Source organism: Mustela nigripes, chromosome 6 (assembly GCF_022355385.1).
Source record: "Mustela nigripes isolate SB6536 chromosome 6, MUSNIG.SB6536, whole genome shotgun sequence".
NCBI classification, from domain to species: domain Eukaryota; kingdom Metazoa; phylum Chordata; class Mammalia; order Carnivora; family Mustelidae; genus Mustela; species Mustela nigripes.
The window spans coordinates 99,865,598-99,892,903 of record NC_081562.1 but is presented as its reverse complement, the minus strand read 5'-3'; the positions used below and the strand labels follow the sequence as shown (position 1 = coordinate 99,892,903).

At 36.8% G+C, this 27,306-nt stretch overlaps 1 pseudogene; it reads left to right on the top strand.

Moving 5' to 3' along the window:
• Positions 1-14,188: 14,188 nt before the first annotated feature.
• Positions 14,189-27,306, top strand: part of LOC132020396 (ATP-dependent zinc metalloprotease YME1L1-like) — a 33,883-nt pseudogene continuing 20,765 nt past the window's right edge.

Below are 27,306 nucleotides of genomic sequence, written 5' to 3'. Positions count from 1 at the left end.
AAGCCATTTATGAAAAACCCACAGTGAATATCATTCTCAATGGATAGAGACTGAGAGCTCTTCTGCTAAGGTCTTCTGCTATCACCACTGCTATTCAACATGATACTAGAAGTCCTAGCCTCAGCAATCAGACAACAGAAAGAAATTAAAGGCATTCCAATCAGCAATGAAGAAGTTAAACTATCACTCTTTGCAGATGATATGATATTTTATGTGGAAAACCCAGAAGACTCTACTCCAAATCTGCCAGAACTTATAAAGGAATTCATTAAAGTGTCAGGATATAAAATCAATGCACAAAAATCAGTTGCATTTTTATACAGCAACAACAAGACAAAAGAAAGAAAAATAAAGGAGTCAATCCCATGTACAACTGCACTCAAAACCATAATATACCTAGGAATAAACCTAACCAAAGAGGCAAAGAATCTGTACTCAGAAAACTATAAAGTACTCATGGAAGAAATTGAAGAAGACAAAATGAAATGGAAAAACGTTCCATGCTCATGGATTGGAAGAACAAATATTGTGAAAATGTCTATGCTACCTAAAGCAATCTAAACATTTAATGCAATCCCTAGCAAATTACCATCCACTTTTTTTCAAAGAAATGGAACAAATAATCCTAAAATTTATATGGAACAAGAAAAGACCTAGAGTAGCCAGAGGAATGTTGAAAAAGAAAGCCAAAGTTGGTTGTATCACAATACCAGACTTCAAGCTCTATTACAAACCTGTCATCTTCAAGACAGTTTGGTACTGGCTCTAAAAAAGACAGTCTCTTCAATAAATGGTGCTGGGAAAATTGGACAGCTATATGTAGAAGAATGAAACTTGACCATTCTCTTACACCATCTTACACCATTCACAAAGATAAACTCAAAATGGATAAAAGATCTCAACATGAGTCAGGAATCCATCAGAATCCTAGAGGAGAACATAGGCAGTAACCTTTTCAATATCAGCCACAGCAACTTCTTTCAAGATATGTCTCCAGGGGCGCCTGGGTGGCTCAGTGGGTTAAGCCGCTGCCTTCGGCTCAGGTCATGATCTCAGGATCCTGGGATCAAGTCCCGCATCGGGCTCTCTGCTCAGCGGGGAGCCTGCTTCCCTCTCTCTCTCTGGCTGCCTCTCCGTCTACTTGTGATTTCTCTCTGTCAAATTAATAAATAAAATCTTTAAAAAAAAAAAAAAAAAAAAAAAGATATGTCTCCAAAGGCAAAGGAAACAAAAGCGAAAATGAACTTTTGGGACTTCATCAAGATCAAAAGCTTCTGCACAGCAAAGGAAACAGTTAACAAAACAAAGAGGCAACCCACGGAATGGGAGAAGATATTTGCAAATGACAGTACAGACAAAAGGTTGATATCCAGGATCTATAAAAAACTTCTCAAACTCAACACACACAAAACAGATAATCATGTCAAAAAATGGGCAGAAGACATGAACAGACACTTCCCCAATAAAGACATACAAATGGCTATCAGACACATGAAAAAATGTTCATCATCACTAACCATCAGGGAGATTCAAATCAAAACCACATTGAGATATCACCTGACACCAGTTAGAATGGCCAAAATTAGCAAGACAGGAAACAACGTGTGTTGGAGAAGATGTGGAGAAAGGGGGACTCTCTTCCACTGTTGTTGGGAATGCAAGTTGGTGCAGCCATTTTGGAGAACAGTGTAGAGATTCCTTAAGAAATTAAAAATAGAGCTTCTCTAGGATCCTGAAATTGCACTACTGGGCATTTACCCCAAAGATACAGATGAAAAGTGAAAAGAAGGGCCATCTGTACCCCAGTGTTTATAGCAGCAATGGCCACGGTCGCCAAACTATGGAAAGAACCAAGATGCCCTTTAACGAATGAATGGATAAGGAAGATGTGGTCCATATACACTATAGAGTATTATGCTTCCATCAGAAAGGATGAATACCCAACTTTTGTAGCAACATGGATGGGACTGGAAGAGATTATGCTGAGTGAAATAAGTCAAGCAGAGAGAGTCAATTATCATATGGTTTCACTTATTTGTGGAGCATAACAAATAACATGGAGGACAAGGGGAGATGGAGAGAAGGGAGTTGGGGGAAATTGGAAGGGGAGGTGAACCATGAGAGACTATGGACTCTGAAAAACAATCTGAGGGTTTTGAAGGGGTTGGGGGGTGGGAGATTGGGGAAGCTGGGTCGTGGGTATTATGGAGGGCACATATGGCATGGAGCACTAGGTGTGGTGCTGCATAAACAATGAATTTTGTTATGCTGAAAAGAAATTAATAAAAAAAAACACACAGACACATAGATCAATGGAACAGAATAGAGAGCCCAGAAATAGACCCTCAACTCTATGATCAACTAATCTTTGACAAAGCAGGAAAGAATGTCCAATGGAAAAAAGACAGCCTATTCAACAAATGGTGTTGGGAAAATTGGACAGCCACATGCAGAAAAATGAAACTGTATCATATCCTTATACCACACACAAAAATAGACCCAAAATGGATGAAAGACCTCAATGTGAGACAGGAAAATCCTTGAGGAGAACACAGGCAACTACTACTTTGACCTCAGCCACAGAAACTTCTTCCTAGAAACATCACCAAAGTCAAAGGAAACAAGGGCAAAAATGAGCTATTGGGACTTCATCATGATCAAAAACTTTTGCACAGCAAAGGAAACAGTCCACAAAACCGAAAGACAACTGACAGAATGGGAGAAGATCTTTGCAAACAACATATCAGATAAAGAGCTAGTATCCAAAATCTATAAAGAACTTATCAAACTCAACACCTGAAGAACAAATAATCCAATCAAGAAATAAGCAGAGGACATGAACAGACATTTCTGCAAAGAAGATATCCAGATGGCCAACAGACACATGAAAAAGTGCTCCACATCACTGGCATCAGGGAAATGCAAGTCCAAACCACCATGAGATACCACCTCACACCAGTCAGAATGGCTAAAGTTAACAAGTCAGGAAATGACAGATGCTGGCGAGGATATGGAGAAAGGGGAACCCTCCTACACTGTTGGTGGGAATGCAAGCTGGTGCAGCCACTCTGGAAAACAGCATGGAGGTTCCTCAAAAGTTGAAAATAGAGCTACCCTATGACCCAGCAATCACACTATTGGGTATCTACCCTAAAGTTACAAATGTAGTAATCCAAAGGGGCACGTGCATCCAAATGTGTATAGCAGCAATGCCCACAATAGCCAAACTATGGAAAGAACTCAGATGGCCATCAACAGATGAATGGATAAAGAAAAGGTGGTATATGTATACATTGGAATAGTATGCAGCCATCAAAAGAAATGAAGTTCTTGTCATTTGCAGTGTCCTGGATGGAACTAGAGGGTTAAGCTGAGTGAAATAAGTCAATCAGAGAAAGACAATTATCATATGATCTCCCTGATATGAGGAATTTGAGAGGCAAAGTGGAGGGTTTGGGGGTAGGGAAGGAAAAAATGAAACAAGTTGGGATCAGGAGGGAGACAAATAATAAGAGTCTCTTAATCTCACAAAACAAACTGAGGGTTGGGGGGATGGAGGGTAATGGAGAGGGAGGTTGGGTTATGGACATTGGGGAGGGTATGTGCTATGGTGAGTGCCATGAAGTGTGTAAGCCTGATGATTCACAGACCTATACCTCTGGGGCTAATAATGCATTATGTGTTAATTTAAAAAATAAACAAACTCTAAAAAATAAAAAAAATATATTACTTATTTTTTTTAAAAAATCTTGCTTAACTAGAAACTTTTTGCTGCACTCTTTTAGGATAAAGAGGCAAAAGGAAGACAATAAGCTTGTAATATCAGAGACTTATTTAAAACAGAATATTCCACTTCAGTTTTCTGCCTCTAACAAAACTGCATAGAAATTATGTGTATTCTGAGAGCTACCCCAAGATATACCACATGATCCTAAATCAGCAAAATAAAGTTGATTTATGTTTGGCATTTTGTACTTTTTTACTGAGCCAAGAAATTGAAGTGGTTTGGTTTAGAAAGATTTTTCTGAACTGATGGTTAAAACAAGAAAAGTTCTCTTATAAATAGATAGTTAACCAAGAAAATGGAACATTCTGTGAGTTTGTTATATATTGATACTTTATGGCTCTCTTAAACAGTTTGGTTCAGTATGGTTCTTCTTACTATCAAATTATTGAATTACAGTGTTTGGTGTTTGGAGCATGCAGGAAGGACACTTTAAAACTCACCAGCTGTCTTTAAAGGCTTAATTTGTTTTTTGCTTTGTTTTGTTTTTTTTCACCACTATTTTGGATAATGGGATGTTTACATCTTAATGTAAAAAATGAAAATAGGCAGAAACAATGTTTCATGTAAAAAAAAAGGTACAAATATATGGAAAGATATCCTGTGTTCATGAATTAGAACTAGCACCATTAAAATGTCCATACTACCTAAAGTTATCTACAGAGTCAGTGTAACCACTATCAAAATTCCAATAAATTTTTATTAAAATGTTAACAAAATCCTAAAGCTCATTTAGAACCAAAAATACTCCAAATAGCCAACCAATATTGAAAAAGAAGAACAAAGCTGAAGGCATCATTCTTCCTGGTTTCAAAATATGTTAAATATACAATAATCAAAATGGTATGACACTGGCATAAAAATACAGCAATAGAACATAATAAAGAGCACAATAATAAATCAACAGATTTACAGTGAACAGATCTTTGACAAGGATGCCAAGAATACATATGGAAAAAGGATAGCCTCTTCAACTAATGGTGTTAGGAAAACTAGACAGCCACATGCAAAAGAATGAGATTGGACCCTTATATTACACCACTCTCAAAAACTTACTCAAAATGGGGCACATGAGTGGCTCAGTCAGTTAAGTGTCTGCCTTGGCTTAGGTCATGAGTTCAAGCTCCTGGGATGGAGCCCCATATTGGGCTCTCTGCTCAGTGGGGAACCTACCTCTCCATCTCCCTCTGCCCTTCCTCTCCTGCCCAAGCTCTGCCAAATAAATAAATAAATAAATAAAATCTTTTTAAAAATTTTAACTCAAAATGAATTAAAGATTTTAAACATAAGTCCAAACCATAAAAACTCCTGGAAGAAAGTAGAGGAAAAAATCTTCCTGACTTTGGCCTTGGCAATATGACCAAAAATAGACAACAAAAGCAAAAATGGACAAGTGGAATTATATCAAACTAAAAAGCTTCTGCACAAAATGAAAAAGGAACCTACCGAGTGGGAGAAAACATTTGCAAGACATATATCTGATAAAAAGTTATATCCAAAATATATAAGGAAGTCCTACAACTCAAGAGATTTAAAATAGACAAAAGAACTGAATAGACATTTTTCCAAAGAGGACATAAAAGTGGCTGAGAGATAAATGAAAAGTTTCTCAACATTACTTATCATCAGAAAAATGCAAATGAGAAAACCACAATGATCAATTCATACCTGTTAGAGTGGCTATTACCAAAAAACAAAAGATAAAAAGTGTTGATATGGAGGAAGGGGAACAGTTGTGCACTATTGGTGGGAATATAAATTGGTGCAGCCACTGTGGAAAACAATATAAAGTTTTCTCAAAAAATTGAGAATAGAATTACCATATGATCCATTATTCTCACTTCTGGAAATCCACCCAAAAGAAATGAAGCAACCTAAATATCCATTGGCAGATGAATGGATAAAGAAAATGTGGTATATTCATAGAGTGGAATATTATTCAGTCTAAATAAAGGAAATTCTATAGTAAATGATATTATGTTATATACTTAAAAGTTTGCTGAGGGTAAATGTTAAGTGTTCTTATCACAAGAAAATAAGAATAATAATAAATAAAGAAGGCCAAGTAAAACTTTTGGAGGGAATGGATATATTTATAGCATAAATTGTAGTGATTTTATGGACATATGGTGCAGTGCTTTTATGGATAAGGACTTATTTCCAAACTCATTAAGTTGTGTACAGTAAATATGTACAACTTTTTGTATGTCAGTTATACTTCAATAAAATGGCTTTTAAAAAGAAAAGCAATAGATAAAGTTAATAGAACAAAAATTTGGTTCCTTGAGAATATCAACAAAATTAACAAAGTTTTAACTAGACTAAAGAAAAGAAAGAAGACTCAAATTACTAAAATTAGAAATGAAAGTAGGAATATTATCACTAAGATCTGATAGGAATAAAACTAATTAAAATAGAATGTTATGAACAACTGTACTGGACCAAATTATATAGCCCAAATGAAATAGACAAAATCCTAGAAACACACAAACTAACAAAACTGACTAAAAAAAATAGAAAATCTGAATAGATTTATAAAAAATAAGAGATTTAATCAATAACCAAAACTTCTCAATAAATAAACAGCCAAGACCAGATGATATCACTGGTGAAGCCCATCTTCTTTAAAGAAGAATTAACACGATCTGCAGACTAACTTGTAAGACTTTTATGAATATAAATGTAAAAAACTTTTATAAAATACTAGCAGATTGAATCTAATAGCATGTTAAAAGTATTATACATTATGGCCAAGTGGTATTTATTCCAGGAATGTAAGTGTGGTTCAAAACAAGAAAGTAAATTAATGTAATACATCACAACACTATATGATGTATTCCATTGATAGATTACATCTATGATTGTGTCAACAAATGCAGAAAAAGAATTTGATAAGATTTGCCACACTTTCATGATAAAAACAATCAAATATGAATAGAAGATAATGTCCTCACCTGACAGTGTGTATTTATAAAAATGCCAGAGCTAACATTATACTCAGTGGTGAAAGAATGAAAGATTTCCCCGTAAAATCATAAACAAGCCAAAGATGTCTGCATTCACAACTTCTAGTCAACATTTTGCTGGAATTTCTAGCCAGAGCAATTATTCGATAAAAAAAGAAATAAAGGCATCTAATTCAGAAATGAAAAAGTAAAACTATCTCTATTTCCAGATAACATGATTTTATATTAGAAAATCATAATACACGGGGAGGGGGGAACACCTCAATTTGAGCTAAGAAACAAATTTACAATGTTGCTGGATACAAAATCAGAACACTAAAATTAGACATACAGATGGCCAACCCACATCTGAACAGATATTTAACATTACTGATTATCAGGGAAACACAAATCAAAATTACAATGAGATACCTCACACTTGTCAGAATGGCTAAAATAAGGAACACAAGAAACAACAGGTGTTGACAAGGACGTGGAGAAAGGGGAACCCTCTTGCAGTGTTGGTAAGAATGCAAACTGGTGCAGTCACTTTGGAAAACAGTATGGAGGTTCCACAAAAAAGTTGAAAATAGAGCTATGCTATGATCCAGCAATTGCACTACTAGGTGTTTACCCAAAGGATGTAAAAATATTGATTTGAAGGGACACATGCATCCCGATGTTTATAGCAGCATTATCTACACTAACAGCCTAAATGTCCACTGACTTATGAATGGATAAAGAACTTGTCGTATATATAGAATAGAATATTACTCAGCCATAAAAAAATAAAACCCTGCCATTTGCAGTTAACATGGGTGGAGCTAGAGAATATTATGCTGAGATAGTTAAGTCAGTCAGAGAGAGACAAATACCATATGATTTTAGCGACATGTGGAATTTAAGAAACAAAACAAATGAGAAAAGGGGAGAAAAAGAGAGAGAGGCAAACCAAGAAACAGATTCTTAACTACAGAGGGAGGGGAGGATGGGGGAAATAGGTGATGGGAATTAAGGAGGGCACTTGCTGTGAATGGACACCAGGTGGTGTCAGATGAGTTGAGTCACTATATTGTACCCCCAAAACTAATATTACACTGTTAACTAGTTAGAATTTAAATAAAAATGTTTTTAAAAATCTGTTGAGTTTCTATACATCAATATTGAAAAAGTCTAATAACAAAATTAAGATAACAATCCTATTGACATAACATCAAAAGAATATTTCCTGGAGTCAGCCTACTGTAGAAAGAGATCTACTAAGTTTGTCACTTAGCCCTATATTTAATAGTTTTCTATAAACTTTCTCTATCTCCTGAGAAAAATGGAAAAAAAAAGCCATAAACAGGGTTCTTATTTCTTCTTCTTAGTCTGTTGAGGAACTTCACCAAACATCTATAATTGAAACAGTCTTCAAGGTCTTTGAAACTTACGATTGTAAAGAAATAAATATACCAGAGACTATCTTAAAATATATGGTAGGATAAAGGGGAAAAGTGGTTTGAGCTAAGAACACAAAGAAACAATCGCTTACCGTTATTGTTATTGACACAAATCCCCAGAATAAGGCAGTGATTGACCATGAGGGAATTAGGATATAAAATATTCATGCCAAATTAAAAATAAATAAATAAAAATAAAATAAAATATTCATGCCAAAATGCAAGAATTATCTCCTTGTTTTTCACTGGGAAGTTTCTGTATTATTTTCAATAGCAGAAAAATGTTGCTGACCTTTATTTGAAGATGGGGAACTAAATAGACACTATAGAATCTTCCCTTTGGCATCAAGACTTTCAGAATGATAAGGAAATTATTTTTAAAAAAATCTATAATGGTGCTCAAATTAAGTGGAAACTCAATAGACCTAGATTCATTCTTGGGGAGAGATAACCTAAAGAATAAAATTAAATAAGGAAATCAATACCCAAAATGTATACTTAATACCATATATATTACTACTGAAACATATGAGTGGTAGTTCCAAGAATGCTTCAAATTTAGCACAAAGAGAAATCCAAGGGCAAATGGCAGGATAATCACATTCATATCCTAAAGTCAGGTTCACAGATAGTAACTCTAGGGTATATAAAAGACTTTAACATGAAAAATTATTGCAACATCATGAAAGACAAAACTTCTGAAGAAAATAAATGAGAGAGAGACAATAAACACAGCAAATTAAACACTTTATACCAAGGAAACACTTCAAGAAGATATACAAGATATAACTAAAATAACTAAAAGTAAGATATTCAAAGAGACATTAAAGGATATTTAATTAATTTGAAAAATCATAGACCAGGAACACCTGGGTGGCTCAGTCGGTTAAGCTGCTGAGAGTCCCAGGACTCTCATGATACCAGAGTCCTGGGATCGAGTCCTGCATCGGGGTCCTTGCTCAGGGGGAGCCTGCTTCTCTCTCTGCTTCTACCTGCCACTTTGCCTGCTTTTCCTCTCTCTCTCTCTGACAAATAAATAAATAAAATCTTAAAAAAATAAAAATTAAAAAATTAAAAACCATAGACCATATAAAAATTTTCCTTGTTGAAATGGAAAACCCCTCAAAATAGTACTTGAAGGGCAAAATGAACACTTTAGAAAAAATATTCTTGACCTGGGAGACAAACAGATAATTCTCCCCAAGTACAGTAGATAGGGAGATAACAAAGATGAAGAATATAAAAATAAACACGAGAGACATCCATCTAATAGAATTTGTAGAAATATTAAATAAGAGAACAGAAGATAAGCAGTAAAGTCATAATGTCAACAGATGAGAAATGTCCAGAATTTAGCAAAAACATAAATCCTCACTTAGCCATCATAGCAGGAAAATAGATGACACTCAAAGGAAATAGAATCATATTGACAGCAGACATTTCACCACTAACATTGGCAAGAAGGAAATTAGACAAAAATCTTCGTTACCTTAACCATACAAGGAGTTCTTATACATGACACCAAAAGTACAACAAATAACAAAACACTTATTTGTGGAGCATAACAAATAATATGGAGGACAAGGGGAGTTAGAGAGGAGATGGGAGTTGGGGGAAATTGGAAGGGAAGGTGAACCATGAGAGACTATGGACTCTGAAAAACAATCTGAGGGTTTTGAAGGGAAGGGGGGGTGGGTGGGAGGTTGGGGGATCCAGGTGGTGGGTATTAGAGAGGGCACAGATTGCATGGAGCACTGGGTGTGGTGCAAAAACAAGGAATATTGTTATGCTGAAAATTTTTTTAAAAAATTAAATTAAAAAAATAACAGAACAGTCTGCTGGGATGCCTGGGTGGCTCTGTCAGTTAAGCATCTGCCTTTGGATCAGGTCATAATCTTGGGGTCCTGCTGGAGTCCCTCATTGGGCTCCCTGCTCATCAGGGAGTCTGCTTGTCTCTCTCCCTCTGCCCCTCCACCCTGTTCATGCCCTCTCTCTCTCCCTTTCTCAAATAAATAAAGTCTTTAAAAAAATAGTACGAAGTGCTAAGTTGGATCTCATAAAAATTAAAAACTTTAGTTCTTCAGAAGACACTGTTAAAGATTGAAAAACAATGATTTCTAGAAAATAATTGCACATCATATAACCAATAATAAACTTGTATCCAAGATACATAAAGAACTCTGGTAACTCAATTAAAAAAATTTAAAAGGGACAAAAAGATTTGGATAGCCATTTCCCCAAAGAAGATACAAATTTACAGATGGAAAATGAGTACTTGAAGACAGATTTGACATCATTAGTCAGAGAAATGCAAACCATGATGAGTTATTAATATACACTGATAAGAGTGGCTAAAATTAAAAAAAAAAACTTGACAATGACACATGTTGACAAGAATGAAAAATAACTAGAAATCAAAGGCAAAATGGCACCACATTTGACAGTTTCTTATAAACATAAACAAACCACAGGACCTAAAGATCTCACTTCTAGATATTTCTCAAATGAAAAGAAAATTTACTATTCACACAAAAGCCTGTGCATGACTGTTTATAGTGGCTTCACATGTAACTATCCCCAATGCAAAGAACCCAAATACCCTTCAAATGACTAATGAATAAACAAGCCATAGTACTACCATACAATGAAATATTATGCAGCAACAAAAAGGAACAACTAATTACACATGCTAATATATATGGGTGAATCACAAATGTATCATGCCACATGAAAAGAAGTAAGACTCACAAAGTTGTATTTTGCATGAATCTACTTCCATGACGTTCTGGGAAAGATAAAACCATAGAGACAGAAAACAGAAGGCATGGCAAAAGAGAAGTTAATTACCAAGGGTCATTTTTGTTGTGGTGAAACAGTTCTGTATCTTGGTTTTGGTGAGGGTTATACAACTATATGCTTTTGCAAACACTTGCAGAACTATCCACTAGAAAGGGAAGAATTTTACTGTATTATGCCTTAGGACAGGTTTTTTTTAAAAAGTAAAACAATAAAGTTTTCAGTTAAAAAAAGAGAGCATTTTCATGATATTGTAGTAAGTTGTTTCTTAAATAGGACATGCACACCACTAACTTGAAAAGAAATAAACATAAATTTCCACAATCTGTCCATTGACTGATTCTATTAAGAGAATGGAAAGGCATCCCTCAGAGTGGGAAAAGATACTTATAATTCACATATCTATAAAGGACTCATATCCAGAACACAAAAAGGATTCCTCTAATTCAAGAAAGAAAAGACACATAACTTATGAGAGAACAATGGACAAAAGACTCAGACAAGCACTTCACAAAAGACTACTCAAATAGCCAATGAGCATCATTGAGGGAAATGCAAATTAAATCCATATGCAATACAACTACGGACCTAACCAGAGCAGCTAAAATGAAAAACACCTGACACTGCCAAGTGTTGGGGCATATACAAAGGAAACAGATCTCTGTTGGGGGAGTATAACTAATATATCAAAATACATGTACAAAATCATCATAATGGCACCACTTATAAAAGCCCCAACTTGAAAATCACCAACACTAAAATAAATCAATAAAACATGACATATTCAGATAGAGGAACACTCTACAGCAAAGAGAAGGAAAGAACCACAACTACAATCAACAATACTATAGTTGGATCTCACAAAACAATATATAAAACAAAAAAATCCAGATATCAAAGATTACATACTTCATGATTCATTTAGATGCATTTCTAAAGGAAGCAAAATATATTGTTAGATATTCAGATGTTGGTTCCCAATGGAGAATGGTACCTGAATGAATGTACAAATGGGGCTTCTGGGATGTTTGTGCTGGCCTCTTCTTGATCTGAATGATAATTATTTGAGTGTATTCATTCTGTGAAATTCATAGAATTGAACAATGGGACTTGTGTACTTGTGTATTTGATGTTAACATTACATTGAAAGTTCTATCTACCACTTGATAATGGTGTGTGCTTTTTGTATACATTATGCTTTAAAAATTAATTCAAAGTGTACTAAAAATCTACCCAAGAAATGAGAAAAATAATTTAAAGTAACCTAAGAAGTTAGGAGGCGGTGCTGGGAATATTTCAGTCTGAATGCATCCCATCCTCTCTCCACTTTTGCTGTTGTAGTTGTTGTTGTTATTATTATGTTTAGTTAGCCAATATATAGTACACCATTAGTTTTGATGTAGTGTTCAACAGTTCATTAATTGTGTATGACACCCAGTGCTCATCACAACACATGACCTCTTTAATACCCATTACCCAGTTACCTCATCTCTCTCCCTTCTGTAACCCTCAGTTTGTTTCCCAGAGTCTCCCTCCACTTTTAATTTCAGCACATTCCCTTATCCTGACAACCCAGCAGGTCTTCACAGAACAGATCAGGCTCTGTAGTAATCCCCATAAAGGAAATTGATGCAAGCCTGTCACTTCTCCATGAGAGAGTTTTTTCAGAGAGTTCTAGGGTAAGGATTAAGTATAATGTTTTCCATAGAATGCTTGGCTTTCCAGTAACTGTGACCCCATGGATGAAGAAAAACTCTACTATCTGGCTTGTCTCTTGGGCTCCCAGAATCTGAAAAGGAGCATTATTGATTGGCTTTTCCAGAAGCAGACATTGAGACAGAATTGAGGATGCAAAATATTTTTTAAGGATTAATGTCTCTGAGAGGAAGCCAAGAGTCAGGGGTGTGAAAAACAAGATGAACTAAAGGAAGAAGTTGAGTTATGATGCAGGTCCCCCAAAATCTCAGTCATCTTGGTAGGGAAGACTGGAGCAAGTATGGACTGTTTGAGTCTTATAATAATAATTTGTTCTGAAAATGTTTTCATAGGAGGGATAGAGAATTACAGAAACCACAAGTCCCAATAAACTTATTGGAAGAATGCACTCTTCATGCCATCAGAATTTTATTTATTAAAGTGTATTTTTATTTTTAGTATTCCACTTTTATAAGTGGTGCCATTATGATGATTTTGTACATGTATTTTGATATATTAGTTATACTCCCCCAACAGAGATCTGTTTTTTTTTTTTAAAGATTTTATTTATTTATTTGACAGAGAGAGATCACAAGCAGGCAGAGAGGCAGGCAGAGAGAGAGGAGGAAGCAGGCTCCTTGCTGAGCAGAGAGCCCGATGTGGGACTCGATCCCAGCACCCTGAGATCATGACCTGAGCCGAAGGCAGTGGCTTAACCCACTGAGCCACCCAGGCGCCCTGAGATCTGTTTTAATGATTCAATATCATTAATCACCAATGAAATGCAAATCAGATCAGTAATTAAAGGCCAGAATTACCTCATTCATTTTTTTATATTCAGAATTGTGTTTGATGCTCCAAATATCTGTGAATCAATAAAAAGTTCAAATGATCAGCAGAATATAATGCAAGTAAGAAATTTAAGCTGTTCTCCCATAAAAAACAATCCATGCATCTTGCCTGGTTCATCAGAAACATATTTTGAAATTGGTAATGGGCTTTGGGAAAGTTGGCCTCAGGAAGAGCCTAAAATGATACTCGTGAGTTCAGGTAATCCAGCAGATAATTACATCTCAGGGAGAAATGATGAAGACTTACCTTTAAGCACTTACATGCAGATAACAGTGGGAGTTCTATGGCAGTTGAAACTGTACTGTTGACACAGGTTGGTACACAGATTATAAAAAGAAGTAAATGCCACAGAGTTTATGATGAGAGCAACCAGGATAACTATACAGAGGATTTAATAAACTGTGGGAAGAGGTTGGGAAATGCAGTGGGGTTGGGAAGACAGATTGGTAAGGAAAAATGAGAAGAAGTTAGCAAATGAAAGAACAGGAAATATTATTAAGTGGGTATATTTATTTTGAATACTCTTTCTTTGGAGTTGTCCTCCCACCTAAGACCACTGAGTACCTTCACAGAGAGTACCTAATAAGAGAACAGCAGAGATTGTACAAAAGACCTAAAAGACAGCAATTCCTTTCCCCTGATGCAACTTTGCTTTTGTCTTCCTAGATTCCAAGATGGCTGAGAGTACTAAATTTTGGGGTATGGCACCTATCATCCTGCAGATGAGCAAAGACCCCACCAACTTCTACATAGGCCGAGCACTGTGGTTCAGCATTACTTTTCTTTATATTTCAGTTGTGTATGTAGTGCAAAACACCTGGCTTCACCTGGATGTAGACTTCCAGTGCCATGGAAATATCTCCAAAACCTGTCTGGCAGAATGCTACGAGAATCACTTCACGAGGCCTGTATTAGGAGTTTGGTATGTGGTTGGCTTTGCCTTTTCCTCCATTTTTTTTGTGATGGAGTTTTTTGTCACTCAGACTGTGCATAAGCAAACCAAGATATTTAAGAAGGCATCTTTGGAAAAGGAACCCCATGGCTCTGAGAGAAACGCATACCACGTACACACAAAGGAAGACGAGATTTTTGACTTATCCCGGGAGAAGCCCCTCCTGATAATGTATCTTGTCTACTTTCTCATTCAGTGGTCTATACAGGTGATCTTCTTGGTCATTCTCATTCACTATCACCTACCACTGATTAAAAAACCCATTCAGTGCAGTACCCACATGTGTCATGGACCTTATGCATGTGTGCTATTGGGGACACAGGAAAAGATGATGTCCATCATACTTCTGGCTACACTCTCAGTGGTTATCATGATGTTTTGTATTATGTTTTTCCTGTATACAATTAACACATACATAGTCATGGGACATAAATCGACCTGAGACATACAGAGACTCTGTAAAATCCTGACAGTAGCCTTAATGATCAGCACTGATGACAAAACATGGAATGATGGCAGAGAAGGCCTGCAGCAGTCTGACACCAAAAAACAAACATTCTGGATCCTACTTTCACATTCCCAGAACATTCTTATCTTAGAAAAATAAACTCGGAGATGGGACAAGCCTGCTTTCTTCTCATCTGGGTAATCAATTCATTTCCCAAAGGAATAATTGGAATAGGTTTCAGGGTATTTCAAAGGCGGGAATATGACGGCATTTTACCCTAGCAGTTTGATATCCTGTCTATGGTGAAATTTTAAGAACTATTCTTTTTTTTTATTTTTCATTTTCATGTGCTTATTAGTTGTTGTTATGTTTTCTTTGGTAAAATGTCTACATTTTTCCCTGCTTTTTTTTTTTATTAACATAGAATGTATTATTTGCTTCAGGGGTACAGGTCTGTGAATCATCAGTCGTACACAATTCACAGCCCTCACTATAGCACATACCTTCCCCAATGTCCATCACCCCGCCACCCCAGCCCTCCCCTTTCTCTCCCTTTATGCCATGGTTCTCAACTTATTGGAGAGAGAAATATCTTGAGCAGAATAGAGTGGGAAAAGAATTTCTCCCTCCTTCTGTTCCAATTCATTTTTATCCCTTCCTGTGTCAACAAAAGATTTATGGAATCAACACTACCATATTCTGGGAAAAAAGAAAAATTTTCTGCTCCCTTACCTCTCCTAGAAGCTGGAGGGTGCTAGGCCTCTGAGCAGTAGTACATAGAATTTTAGTTTCTTTGTTCCTCCTTCCTCTGTATTGGGCTCAGAGATTATACCGTGTCTCTATGTGAATATGGACAGTTAACATTCACCAACATGTACCTACCTACTTTCTCTTATTTTAAAAAAAGAAGATAAAATTTATTTTATTTTTTTTAAAGATTTTATTTATTTATTTGACAGACAGAGATCACAAGTAGGCAGAGAGACAGGCTGAGAGAGAGAGGAAGGGAAGCAGGCTCACGGCAGAGTAGAGAGCCCTATGTGGGGCTTCATCCCAGGACCCTGAGGTCATGACCTGAGCCGAAGGCAGAGGCTTTAACCCACTGAGCCACTCAGGTGCCCCCCCAAAAAACTTTTAAAAATGGGGTTATAGTAGGTCAGCAAAGAGTGATTTTGACATGTTTGGGTGGGATAAGTAGCGATTTTGACAACATGGATTTTCCTTTGGCATGTTTAATTGTGATGTTTAACAGATATCCTTACAGTCTAAGGTGACACTTTTAAACTCTGTCCTAATGATGACTTGAGCCCTGCCCCTTAATGGAAGAATCAGCAGAACCTATAGAATGATATTTGGAATTGACATTCTCTATTGAAATTTTGTTCCTATTTATTTTTAAATTTTCTTTTTGTTTCACTGGAAAGGAAAGATGATGTTCAGTTTTAAACATTTGTATAAGTTGCTTTGTTATAGTAGAACTAAATGTGTAAAAAAAAAAAAGCCCAGTGGATTAAGAAGATGTGGTGTATATATATATAAATCCGGATACATATCTTGCCATTAGCAGTGACGTGGATGGAACTAGAGGTATTATGTTAAGCAAGATAAGTCAATCAGAGAAAGACAATTATCGTATGATCTCTCTGATGTGCGGAATTTAAGAAACAAGGCAGAGGATCATAGGGGAAGGGAGGGAAAAAAGAAACAAGATGAAACCAGAGAAGGAGACAAACCATAAAAGACTCTTAATCTTAGGAAATAAACTGAGGGCTGCTGGGGAGAGGGGTTGATGGACACTGGGGAGGGTATGTGTTGTGGTGAGTGCTGGGTGTTACAGAAGACTGATGATTCACTGTTATATAAGGTGATGAACCACCCAGAATCACCCAAAACCTAACATATAACAAATGAACATAGAACATAATGTATGTATATAGCAAATAATACATATAATATAATGTATTATTTGTTATATATTATATAATATAATGTATTATTTGTTATATGTTATATTTTAAACATTGTATGTTTTAAAAGTACATATATTTATACAAATAAAAGGTACTTTTAAAAAAGGTACTATTCTACAGAACTACAATGTGCTCCTACAATCTCACTTTCAACTCAGAAGAACTGAAATCAGGATCTAAGATTTTATTTATTTATTTGAGAAAGAGAGAGAGATAGAGCACAAGCAGAGAGGAGAGGGAGAAGCAGGGACCCGGATGTGCGGCTCCATCCCAGGACCCTAGGATCATGACTTGAGCTCAAGGTAGACACTTGATTGACTGAGCCACCCAGTCACCTGCCATTGAAAGATTTTAAGCAATAGAGTGATATTTTCTGAATTTATGTTTTCAAACTTTGCCTTTTGGAACAAAAGGAGGCCAGAATGTAAATGTAAATGTAAATTGAAAGACCTTTTAGAAGACAGTTGGAATTTTCCAGGGAAGGTATGTTGATAGGTGGGACTAGGGTAGAGATAAGATAACTTTTCAGGTCTGAGTCAACTAGTCAGTGCTAGATTGGGCAGGGAGGCCCAGGAACGGGGGGAATCAAAAATGACTCCAAGGTTTTGTCTTGAATAGCTGAGTATGTGATGGTATCATTTGCTGAGATGACGAATAGAAAGGAACATATTGAAATGGGAAAGGGAGAGAGAAAGGGAATGTTCCACTAGGGATATAGGAATTTTGAAATGCTCGATAGACAGCCAGTTGGGGGTGTTGAGTAGGCAGTTTGGTCCATGAGACTGGAACTTGAATGAAAGTCTGACCCGGAAATATAAGTCAGTGTCTGTATATGGCCTCCCAACTATGCAACTAGATGAAGTCACTTGAAGAGAGTTTGTATAGGGAAGAGGACCAGAACTGAGCCCAGAAGCCCTGAAGCCCTGAAGCACTCATTGTTTCAGCAGTGGGGAAGCCAAGGAACCAGGGAAAATTGTCCAAAAGGGAGGAGGAAACCAGGACTATGTGGTGGCAGAAAGACAGTGGCGTCAATATTGAATACAGTTGAGGGCAAGAAAGTCCCCATTGAATTGTAAACAGGAGGGCAAAAGCAGTTTCCATGGCTTGGTGGGGAAAGCTGAGGAGGGACAGGGAGATGAGGAAGAAGAGACAGTACTGTTGGAAGCAGGACCGTGCAAGACCCTTGCAGAAGAGGGAGGGCTGGTTTACCCATACAGTGGAGGGAAGGGAATTTCAAATTATTACCTCAGCTGCTTTTCTTACTAGGTGATGGCGAGATGACTCACTTTTTTTTTTAATCCGTACATTGATTAACATTGGATTGGGCTGTGTACGTGCATATACAGCATGTTGTTCATCATGCTGAGTTCGATTTAGTTTAATAAAATATTCTTTTAACTTTAAAATTTATCTTTATAGACTTCACCATGACAGTAAACATCTGTTTAGCCCCTGCTGAGATTTCTAGTTCAGCTATTGTTCTACATTGAAGATGATCATAGCCCCATCTTGTGGACTTGTTTAGTGGGTGAAGGTACAACTGTGTCCTGTTCTCTGTTCTCTACGACTCTCTCTGGAAGACAGTCAAGGCTTTTGTGAACTTCCTGGCTATCTGGTAAATGAAGACAAATCCAAACATTTGGCCACTTTGCTTTATTTTTGTTTTGCTTATAATTTCATAGATTCTATGTTAAACCCCATAACTTCATGGGAGAAATAGAGGCTCCTGGGCTAGCGGTAATACAGTGTGAAATCCAGACTGATTCCAATGTCAGGAGGCTGCAGCAGTTTCTAGAAAGTGTCAGAATTCTAATCATCCCTTGGCTTCTGGAGGTGAAAGCAGGACCTTCCATTACACAGAGGCAGTTAGGGAATTTTCTGATTGTGTAAATAATTGAAACTTTCATAGAAAAATTTTGGAGATTAAAGTTAGAAAATGGAAATCATTCATCATCCAAGCACTTGAAAACAGTTATGACCATTTTTGTATATTCCATTTTGGAGCATAGGATTTTGACGCTTATTTTTAAAGCCATTGAGATCATTACAGAGAGAGCTTTGTGTTTGGTGAAGGTTTGAGGGCTTTGGGGTTATATAGGAAGTTACAGATAATCTATCCATTTCTGTTTGTGAATCAGGAACACAATGATATTCAGACTGGTTTCTCTAGAGCCAGGCAAAGAGAATTCATGTCCTTAGGAGTTTGAAGTGGCCTATTTTGTGCAGTGAGATTGTAATAATTTTTTTTCTTTCTAACTTCTCATTGTCCCTGGCAAACACTTAAAGTCTTAGGCAATGTGAAATTTCAACTTTGGTGAGTCACTGTAATTTATGGCCACTCTGACCACAGGGAAGTGGTTGTTTTAGATGTTGGTCTTGAACTAATGGTGGGTGGTCATGGTGCCTAGCAGGGGCTGGCTTTAGAATTTGAATTACAACAGTTTTATTTTGAATGACACTTGTATTTAATAGCTTTACGATCTCACTGTGGGCAGACAAGGGGCCATTAGAACCTCAGTAACAAGTGCATCTGAGGCAAGGATTCACTCAAAAGGACAAGAGCATCTTGATTGGGGATAATTAATTGCTGATTTTATAATTTGATTTTCAACCAGGTCTGCAGGCCAAGAATTTCATGCAGCTAATTCATGTGTGTGAGCTTGATAACTAGTGTGCAAGTAAAGGGCTTGTGCAGGTGTGGGTTGGCTGCTCTCTTTTTGTGCTTTTTTTTTTTTTTTTAGATTTTATTTGCTAAGATTTTATTTATTTGACAGAAGGAGAGCACAAGCAGGTAGAGTAGCAGGCAGAGGGGAAGGTAGGGGGAGAAGCTGGCTCTCAGCTGAGCAGGGACTCCATCTCAGGACCCTGGGATCCTGACCTGAGCCAAAGGCAAATGCATAACCGACTTACCCACCCGGGGAACTCCTTTTAATACTGTTTGAACTGAGTTCAGAGCCAAGGGAGGAATCTATGGAGGGACTAAGCCATGGATATACATGGTTTATAAACAGCCTTTAAGATTCATTCCCCACTTTGACATCCAGAGCCTGTAACATCTCAAACCCTAGGATGCACGGCCTCCAGTAGAAATGACACAGGGATTTGTCCCACAAGGCCTCTAGAGGCGCACTTCATCAAAAGCGCCTTTATTTCAGGAACTTGCTGAAAGTGGTTCTCCTGCTGAAATAATTCTGGGGATGAACATTTCCTGGGAAGCTGGGTTCACAGACCTAAGATGTTCCACAACAAGGAGCAGTCTACATTGTGGCTTGGGACCAAAAACACCGGTTCTTGGGAGAGAATGCAGGCCCTGTCACGACGTGGGAGCCCACACTGACAGAGAAAGATGGCCCTCAAGGGGACGTGGAAACTGAACGGGAAGAGCTGCTTCTCAGGGTCTGATACCGACTGCTTCCCTTGCCAGTTTAAAGGAAAAAGAGCGAGAGAGAGAGAGGAATATCTCAAATGACAATCCCTGAGAAAAGAAATGAGAGACTCCCAGCCCCTACCACATCCTCGTCCCACAAAAGTGGTAACCCTTATATTATCAAATGCAACCTCTTTTGAGGTGTTCTTTCAAGGGTTTAAAAAAAAAAAATTGAGCTATAAAAGGACTCATTTACAAAAACCAGGCTCTGAATTATAGAGAGCAATCAGATGGTTACCAGAGGGGAGATGGGTGGGGAGATGGGTGAAATAGGTGAAGGGGATTAAAAATGCTCTTATAAAATTAAAAAAAAAAAAAAGGAAAGAAAGAGTGCACTTATCATGAGCACTGAGTAACGTATAGAACTGTTGAATCACTATCTTATACACCTGAAACTAACTTAACTCTATGTTAATTACACTGGAATTAAAATTTAAAAAATAAAATGATTAAAATTAAAAATGACTGAGCCACCAGGTGCCTGATTAAGATATATATATATATATATATACATGTATATATATATAATTCATGGTTTAAAAATGTACATATCAGTGATTTTCAGTATATTAACTTCACTATTGCCTGTTTACCATTAGCTAAAACCAGTAACAAATTCCAGAATATTTCCATCACACCAAAAAGAAAACCCACATCTATTAGCAGTCAGTCACATTTCTCTCCACCTTCACTACATGGTAATCACTAATCTTCTTTTTATCTCTACAGATTTGCCAATTCTAGATAGTTCATATAAATGGAATCATACAGTGTGTAGCCTTTGTGACTGACTTCTTTCACATCAGGATAATATTTTCAAGGTTCATCCTTATCGTAACATATAGCAACTCCCATTAGTTTTTAGCAGAATAATTTTTCATTGCATAGATGTGCCACATTTGTTTGTCCACTCATCAGTTGTTGGCATTGGATTGTTTACATTTCTTTTTAGACATTTATTTATTTATTTATTTGAGAAAGAGACATCAGCGGGGAGGGGCAGTGGGCGAGGGGGAAGGAGAGAAGCATACTCCCTGCTGAGTGCATAGCCTAGCAGAGCTCAGTGGAGTGATCCTGAGACCAGGACCTTAGCCAAAAGCAAGAGTTGAGTACAACTGAGCCCCCCAGGCTCCCCTGGATTTTTTGCATTTTTGGGGCTGTTATGCATAACGTTATGAACATTCTTTTTTTTTTTTCCAAAGATTTCATTTATTTATTTGAGAGAGAGAGAGAGCATGAGAGGAAGGAGGTCAGCAGGAGAAGCAGACTCCCCACCAAGCAGTGAGCCCAATGCGGGACTCAATCCTGGGGTTCTAGGATCATGACCTGAGCCGAACACAGTCGCCCAACAAACTGAGCTACCCAGGTGCCCTACTATGGACATTCCTGCGCAATCCTAATTGGGTTTTGGGGTCATGATCATAGGCCCCAGACAAGCAACATAGGTTGACTAGTAAAGTTGAAAGAAATACTGTTCAGATACTTTTGAGTTTCTATTATGACTTTTGATGACACTGAGTGCTGAGATTTGGAACATAATTATGTTTGGATTAACTATCCTAAGATTTGGGGATTGTTTTATTTTTGTTAATGTGTAGGTGTGAAAAACGATTGCTGTGTAATTTTATATGCTTTAGATCCTTCATAGTGAGGCTGATGAGCTGTGAAGTAAGGAAACAGACACAAAATCTGAGGTCCTGAACTGTAGCCACTCTAGAGAAAGACAGTACAGGTTGCAGCCGCTTAAAGAATGAAGACATGGAAAATTTATCTAACTAAAATTGAGCAGAATGAGCAGTTGATGAGAATGTGAGAATGATTATTTAGACTTTAAACTGAAATTTGGGACTTTAATTTCTTGAATTTGTAATGCACAGGAACAGCAGAATTTTAGCCCTTTACACTTTAGCCCTTTGGGACTTCAACTAAAAGATTTTGGATTTTAATTTTTTAAGATTTATACCTTTTAATTATATCACTGGGAAATTAACAATGGGAGGGTTTTTTAATTGAATTTAGGAGTATCATGGTATGTTGATATATGATTTTTGGAATATTTTAATTTAATTTGGAATATTTTATTTCATTTTAATGTTTTAATGTTGTTATTTAACCTCATTGTGGAAACTCTGAGAGGTTATGTTGGGCAATATAGCTGGGCAAAATTTGGAAGAGAAAATAGAACAGAAGTGAACATTCATCTTTAAATTCAGAACGACCACTGAGATCATTCAATTAATATACCATTCAGTCCCATTTCAGAGCGTAGAACAAAATCTAATTCTATTAGCGGTAAGAAAGGTCCTAGAAAGTCCCAGAGAGACCCACAGATGAGTGTGGAAGGGCAGTTATTTTCTTCTAACAAATATTTTCTTCACTATGGTAAATGTATATTAGTTCTATGCTAATAATGCCTCATGAACTAATTTTTAGAAGATATCTAAAAAAATCATATACCTACATTTAGAATAAAAATTTTTAAAAATGCAGCACAAAATAAGTCTTCTATTCAAAGGTAAAGAAAAAATACAAGGAATGATGGTTGTATTATCACTTACTCTTCCATCTTGGAGATGGAAAATTTCTTTTGCTGTAGATTTTTTAAGCAGTTAGATTACAGAGACATTCAAATGTGAAAAAAATAGTTCTGGATTTTCCTCTCTTAGCTGAATCACTGCTACTTCCACTGCCAGGAGTGTAAAAATGGTGATTGGACTTTGGCCCTGCAGTTTTTTCTCCTTGGGCCAAAGTGGAAGATAAATTTGGTCGTTCTTCCAAGTGTGGGTCTTGAGCCCTTTCCTGCCAGCCTGGAAAAGAGGCTGGAAACCAGCTATGCTCTTTCTGCCCTGACCTGTCAGCACTGAGTGTTTCCAGAATTTTCCCACTGGCTGCTACTTTGCATACTCTTCTCTGGAAAGGGAGTCACTTTTCCATTCCTGGCATTATATCTTAATTTGGTGCAAGGTTGTGGGATAAGATTGGACCTTTTGTTTGTTTGTTTGTTTCATCATGGAAGACCTGTTCTTTACTGTTTTTATTTTTTAAGTTCATGTCATTCACTTTTAAGAGTGATTTCAAAAGGGATTTCAAGAAGGGCGCCAGGGTGGCTCAGCTGATTAAGCATCTGACTCTTGATTTTGGCTCAGGTGGTCATCACATAGGTCGTGATCTCATGAGTTGTGGAATTGGGCCCCATGTCAGGCTCCATGCTCAGTGGAAAGTCTGCTTGAGATTCTCTCTCTCCTTTCCTCTCCTTCTGCACCTCCTCCTGTTTGCACGCACACACACTCTCTCTCTCTAAAAGAAAGAAAGAAAGAAAGAGATTTCAAAAATTTGTGCATATATGGCCATTTTATCCTGTCTTTAGAACATTTAAAAATGTTTCAGTGTCTCCTTTTTAAAAAGTCTGGCATATTTGTTTTGTTTAGTTAATGTACAGACACAATGCAAGGTTCTGAAGCAGAATGTCACATACATTAAAAGCCATCTCTGGAATTTTGAAGTTAGAGAAAAATTCTGCAAAAAAAATCCCATCTAGCCATCTAATTCTAGTAGTGTTAGGAAGCTCACCTACTTTTTTTTCTTTTTCAAAGATGATTAAATATTACAGAGTCAGAATTTCACATTCTACCTGGCATATGGTGAGTGTTCAACAAATGTTGGCTTTTATTGTTACTACTCTTTAATTTGCTCAGCCACATGTGATCATCAAACAACGATTTTACCGATTTTACCCTATGCTTATGTAATACCTTTTTGCCCTCCTTCTCTCTGCCCTCCCTGGCTCTTTCATTCTTCACTTTTTTTCTTTTCTTCCTGCTGTGGTCATCTCCACAATCATCCTTTAAGTCTGCTACTATTTCTATTCTCATTGTTCCTATCAATAACTCCATCAGGCAAATAGTGCAAATTTGTATGTTTGCTTTAAAAAAAGATTTTATTTATTTATTTGAGAGAGAGAAAGAGAGCAGATGAGTGGTGGGGGTTGGGCCTAGGACCCTGAGATCATGACCTGAGCTAAAAAGGCAAATGCTTAACTAACTGAGAGACCCAGGCACCCCGTATATTTACTTTCTAGTTTTATAAAGTACAAATGTGTTTCTTCTTTTTTTTAAAAAAGATTTTATTTATTTATTTATTTATTTGACTGAAAGAGACAGCAAGAGCAGGAACACAAGCAGGCAAAGTGGGAGAGGGAGAAGCAGACTTCTTATTTTCTTATTGAAGCATATTATTAAATTTAAACATAAACTATTTAAATTACTATATCAACTTACACTAGGAGGTCCTATATGTTAGTATAAACACAGACCACCCAAATATTATTGCTTATGGGCTTGCCTTTAGTCTTTCATGGACTGATGTGAAGTACCAGATTGCATTTATAATGCAGGAGAAGGCCTGCTTCTGCTTTCCATGGCACCATTTTGTATTTAAAGTAAGGATGCTTGTTAGTTACCTCATGTCATTTTCCTTTGGTCTAGTCTATAAGATGTGGGGCATTTGGGATGACATTTTGGTTCATGCTCATTTTATTTCTTTGGTCACTCCAGACATTTGTGGGAAGAAGGATTTTAACACTTCTTATAGCATAATGTTTTCTGGAACTCAACCTATACTATCATGGACTCTTCAAAAATCAAGTCATATGTTGTTTCGAATGCTTGGAATCATCTCTCAAAGACATTTGCTGATTACCATGTTAATGCCTAAAAAATGTTTTGAAGTTCTTTTCCATGAATGCATTACCTTAGCATTCAGAATTAAGATGTATCTCTGATTCAAAATCAAAGTATAATCATGGCAACTATTTTTTCAGGAAATTAGATTTTCCTGGCTGAGATAGCAATAAGTCTGATTGTCAAGGAAAACCCTCCACATGAACAATGTTCTAAAGGAGGAATAAAGAGGTTTTATCTGAGAATTTCAGAACACTGAAGGAAACTATTGTTTAAGGAGAGCCTGATTTTGGCAGTGATTCTTTAATATATTGAAAAAGTGAGATAAAATTTTTATTTTTACTTCTTCATAACCACAAGATGGCACCAGTTTCCTATTTTTAAAAGTTTGACACTGTTGTTTTTCATTTTTAATGTATTTTTTTTTAAGATTACAAGCTGTTTGGGGACATCTGGTTATAACTTTCCCTCAAATACAGGCTCGTAGATTATAAGGCTAGAATTACGGCATTAAATAAGAATTTGTAGGTGGAATAAGATTTCTAATATACGTCACTTATAACAAAGCTTTAATGTGGAGAGAGTTACTCATGAATAAGCTGGGGTACTGCAGTAATTTTGTCCACAAATGTTAAACTATGGACTTTCAATACTGGCAATTTTATGAGCATTTTCTCATACAAAGTCACATAAATGAGTATAAACTAGCAACTAAAATGCAATAAATAACAGAAATCTATTTACATGCTTTAAGATCTGGCTATGTTAGGTCTTGTCTTTGTTACCAGAATTATAATGCATTTGTGAGTTTGAATGGCCAAGACCAAGAATCAAAGCAGATTGTATCTGATTGCTCCCTGCTAGTTTTTTCTAGATTACCCTATAAATAGATTTCTCAAAATGACTACAGAATAGATTTTGGCTAAACATTCCATAGTCACACATTTTTTGTGATGTTGCCTTGAAATAACTTGAAGTTGAACTTTTGAGACTCTAAGCCCTGGCGAGTTTGGGATAGGTCCCAGGAATGATAAGATGGCATTGATGATGTGTGTCTGTTATAATCGCTTTCCACATTAGTTTACAAGTGTTAGAACTGTTCCAAAGGACTTAAGGCTAAGTTTATTTTATAAAGGGTCAACCCATTATATTAACATGATAACTGTGCTTTTCTTGTGGAAAACTTGGAAACAGACTAATAATAAAATGTCCCCTTGCCCCCGACTATGAAAACTAGATTGCTTTAATTTGAGAGAATTGATCATAGTCTTACAATGACAGTTTCTACACTATTTTACACAACATTCTCAGTGTATTTAACATTTACTTTGACAGCAAAGCTGTGGAAAGAAAGGAGGAGGAGGAGGAGGAGGAGGAGGAGGAGGGGGGGGGGGGGAGGAGGAGGAGGAGGAGGAGGAGGAGGAAAGAAAGGTTCTGACTGCATGGTTATGAACCAAAAACCAGGTAAGAAGCTTGACTTTAGGGAATAATTTCTACCCTGTTAATTGTCCTATGGGTCTTAAGGAAATGAGATAGACAATAATCCATTCTTAGTGGGCTAATGAGGCACAATGTCTGAAAAGTTAGCATGTATATTGGAACTTCCTTGATGATGAATGATGTCCAACATCTTTTGTGTCCAACCTGTTGGCCATCTGTATGTCTTCTTTGGAAAAATGTCTATTCAGAGCCTCTACTCATTGTAAAATCAGACTGTGTTTTGTTTTGCTTGGCTATTGAGTTGTATGAGATCTTTATGTATTTTGGATATCCACTCTACTCCAAGTCCTATTTCTATGTTCCCTGTTCCTTGACTGGCACCACCATTCAAGTGGACAGGCTAGTTTATCTCTCATCCTAACCACTGAATTCTGAAATTTTTACCTTTGAAACATCTTCTTCTGTCAGTTTCCACCATAGTCTGAACAACATTTTTTTTTAATGTGGAATACTGCATTATTAGCCTTAAAAATGGCTTTCTTGTATGCAATCTGACCTTCACTCTGGCAGAATAACCCTTTCAAATAAGAATCTATTGATACCACTGATTGGACAAGACACTACAGAAATTCCCCTTATGTTGAGGATAGAGACTCTATTTCTTTTTAAATTACATTTATTTATTTTCAGCATAACAGTATTCATTATTTTTACACCACACCCAGTGCTCCATGCAATCTGTGCCCTCTATAATACCCACCACCTGGTACCCCAACCTCCCACCCCCCCACCACTTCATTACCCTCAGATTGTTTTTCAGAGTCCATAGTCTCTCATGGTTCACCTCCCCTTCCAATTTCCCCCAACTCCCTTCTC